The 3,807-nt window shown below is 43.6% G+C and overlaps 1 long non-coding RNA gene across 1 annotated transcript; it reads left to right on the plus strand.

Annotated features, from left to right (window-relative positions):
• The first annotated feature begins 1,105 nt into the window (after positions 1–1,105).
• Positions 1,106–3,579, plus strand: LOC148184915 (uncharacterized). The gene is made up of 3 exons (XR_015772020.1): positions 1,106–1,210; positions 1,774–2,093; positions 3,540–3,579. It is a non-coding gene; the product is annotated as an uncharacterized LOC148184915 (long non-coding RNA).
• The last annotated feature ends 228 nt before the right edge of the window (positions 3,580–3,807 follow it).

Raw genomic sequence — 3,807 nt, forward strand, 5'->3', positions numbered from 1 at the left:
GGCAGTGAGTGGCAGGGGCAGGAGAGGAAAACAAGGACCTTGTGTGGTGACTGAGAAATTCCTGCAGACCTCCTAATTTCCACTGTTGCATTTCCCCACATATAGAGACAAAAGCAAGCCAACTGCCTTGTCTCTCACCTCAGAGGCGCTTGGGCTCTGAAAGGCTGTGTTTTTCTCCATGGCACAGGGTCAGAGGAGGATCAAGGCACTGCTGCCTCCCCTGCCAGCCAGAGTGCAGACAAAGCAGCCCTACCTGAACAACTGCCTCAGAAATCTACTTTCCATACTAGCTTGAAGGTAGAAGAAGATGGATTCCAAATATAAGGGCTGCTGTATGATCACCTGGCAGGTAGGATCTTTGGCCTGTAGGGAAATGGGAGTAGGTCCTAAATTTTTTGCTGATCTCCATCTTCTCCTTCTGCCAGAGTTTGCAGTGAACATTTCCAGAAAGGTGCTAACGTGCTGGTTTTTTTAAGATGTAGGTTTAGCATGCTGGATTTCATTTCATAGTGATTCTTGTATTGTGAATGTAGCTAGCCTTTGCATGCACATTGCAATAATCTTCTTTGCAGACATGCAAGAGCAGGTGGGTGGCAAGTCAAGTTTTGAGGCAGCCACTCACAACTAAAATATCTCACAAATAAAATATCCCTTAGATTGTCACTCCTCAGAGATCACTGCCCAGTATGTGTGCTGAGTGTGGAATGGGCTTTCTGTGTACCACTGTAGGATGGTGTACATGTAGATGATACATGATTAGATAGATGTATTAAAGTCCTTTATAAAATACACATGCAAAGTGAATTGTGGAGTGGGAGCAGGAAGAGGGTGAATTAAGGTTCCCCAAATAGGCTTAGGCCTAAGTGTTTGCTAACAAGTGAGTGCTTAACTTGGCAACACTAATAACACTCTTTTATGGTAGGTTTATATATGAGCAAGAGGGAAGATGAATCACATTGCAGAAATAAAGTCAAGCACTCAGCGATGTTGAGAATTGGCTTGGCTGGTTAACGAAATAAAGGGCCCTTCAATCAGGGAGTAGAGAGCTAATTGTCTCATTAGCTTATCTGCCTGCATTGTATTCCCCTGAGGACAGGGTGGGAGATGGAAAGGAGACAAATGAAATAAATGAAGCAGTCTTTTGGGAGGAGGATTTTCCTGGGAACAAGGGCCAGTGGCTGTACTGAGGCATGCCTGGCTGTGTTAAAAGGTGAACCTTGGAGGGTGGTGGGAGATACCCTGGGACAAAAGAGCTGGGGAGGGGTGAAGGAACATGACTGGGGAGGACTCTTCTCTCTCTGCTTCAAGCTTCTCTGCCCCACTCTTTCCTCGTGTGGTTTTAGCACCTTAACATCATGGTTCTCTGGTTTTCATATTGAGAAGTATTTAGCAGACTTGAGAGACCAAGCTAAAAGCAATCCCTCTGGAATAAGCCCAGAACCTCTTGGCAAAGCCACTGGGGATCAACCTGCACTGCCATATAGCATCCTGGGAGCAATAGTACCCACGAGATATTCTATAATTCAATATATAGCTTTAGGATTTGCCATTCATATTGTGCTCGATCCTGCAAGGTGTTCTAACACTATTTTTATACCAGGGAGCAATATAACACAAGGGACCTTTCCATCAATTTTAAAGTAAGATCTTTGCACCAGCAAAGACATATCTTCTGGGTTTTGGTTTTTTTTCATGCCTACAAATCTACTTGCATTCTCCAAATGACTTCTTGCTTTTTTTTTTTTTCCTTTTCCTTTTTTTCCTCTTGGAAAGGGACTATTTCTAGGGTTGCTTCAGAACTTCCAGAGAAGGTGTTGGATGCTGAATCACAAGATTTATTCTGCCACTAGAACTAACAGCAGTGTCTTTTGGAATAGCTGCTCATGTGAAACCTCCTTGCAAATGCTCTCTTAAAACTGGAAGGAAGTGAATTTCAAGGGCTGTGCTGTTCTGCCTACAAGCCCTGGGGCTTTGGGAAGAGGAGTTATCAGGAGATGCATTCTAATACAGACCTTCACCCAGCTTGGGAGGTTTGCTGAATACCAGCCTGCTGAATTTAAGCTTGCTCCTGAGATAATATGGCATTAATCCTGGTAGGTATAATCTTATAAACTTATAGGGAAATACAGAAATAAAAGGAACTCTTGTAGATACCAATAGCTGTGAGTCAGGTTTTCTATGAGTCAATGGATGCTGACTGCTGAGATAATTCTCTGAACTACATGTTGCTGTGGAACCTGGAACTGCATCCAAGCTTCCTGGTATTATCCACCACAACCATTAAACAGCCCAAGATCATCCTGAAGTGAATGAAGTTGTGATTTCCTAAACCCTGGATTTAGCAATGTCTTTTAGTGTTGCATTGCTGAAATATCACCGGGAGGAGGATTGTCCTCAAAACATGACTTGATTACAGAAAGAAAAACTCCTCTAAAAGAATTCATACTATTTCTGGTTTGAAATAATTTCCTGGTTTTGCTTTTAAACAGATGAGAGACCAAACTATTTCCCTTGATAAAACCTGATAAACTGCTTATTTGATGTGAAATTTAGTGTTCTGTTATGGGCTGCGAGGTATAAGGTAGGGATCCGTTCAAATCTGAGGCTGCTCACAGCAGGAACCCATTTGCTGTCTAATTCCACTGATTTCATCAAGTCTGTTAAAGGCTTCCAGCCTTTTAAGAGCTGGTTGCAAAAAATCCATCCAGAGGTGGGACAGTGCTTAAAATTGTGACCATGATCTCAAAGGAAAAATCCTTTGGGACAAGGGTTTTGTGGTTTTTTTTTTCTCAGGGATGTCATCCTCAGTCATTTTGCTTCTTGTTTATGAATGTTATACTTTGAAAACTGGGGTGCCCATCCTGTGGATGTCCCTGGAATGGAAGAAATGTCCACAAGGGAAGCTAGTGAGCAATAGCTGCTTTGCCCTCTCTTCCCATGCTGACAGCCTCTCAGAGGGATACATACCTGTTTCTATGCCATCTGCCATTTTCACTGTTTTCTCCCTACTCATGTAGGTGTCTGTTTCCATCTCTCTAAATCCCTTTGCCTTTTCCAAAGAGGAAAATGTCATGATAACAGGGTGTGTGGGGGTAATGCAGGCTTTTGGAGTCTGCAACCATATTGGGCTGTCATCCAGCCCACCACTGATCTCAGAGGGAATGAATTCACCATCTGCAGAGAGTCCGTGTCTCACTGCAGCCATCTGTTAAGCTCCTCAGCCCACTTGCACTCTGAACAATGGCAGTGCATTTCAGAAAACCTGTAGGAGATCATCCCTCCTTCCTCTGGGTGACAGTGCACTCCTCTGAAGATGAGAGTATCTGTGGTTCTGCCAGAGACACAGCTTTTAGTGGCAGAGGAAGTATTTGTGCTCCCAATCTGAGCATCATAAAGCTCATGAAGAGCTGAGTGTGGATACCTTGAGGTTATTGAGTCTCTGGGACTGCTAACTTTCTCATCATCTTTGGAATGAGGAAGATCTTGGAACCTGCTCAATTTACCATGCATAGATGGCTCTTCTCAACCTTCTTTTTCAGCAGGACAAAACAACAGGGATACCACCAGCATCAGCAAAGATCCTGCTCTCCTTCATTTAGAGAAAACACCACAGACGAAATCTTGGCATCACCATGCTGTTGACTTCAAAGTGAAACTGATGCACAGGGCCTGTCTACTCTGTTATTCTGGTCCATGCTTCAATGGGGATCATTTCTCAAACAATTTCTTCATTCCTGTAAGCACTCCTATTTGCCTCTCATGTTGTAAACTGCCAGGCAGCAGGGTGTAAGTACTCAGTGATCTCCA

This window comes from Pseudopodoces humilis, chromosome 2 (genome assembly GCF_049639895.1).
Source record: "Pseudopodoces humilis isolate 2021_Gansu_Grassland_sample_001 chromosome 2, ASM4963989v1, whole genome shotgun sequence".
Lineage (NCBI taxonomy): Eukaryota > Metazoa > Chordata > Aves > Passeriformes > Paridae > Pseudopodoces > Pseudopodoces humilis.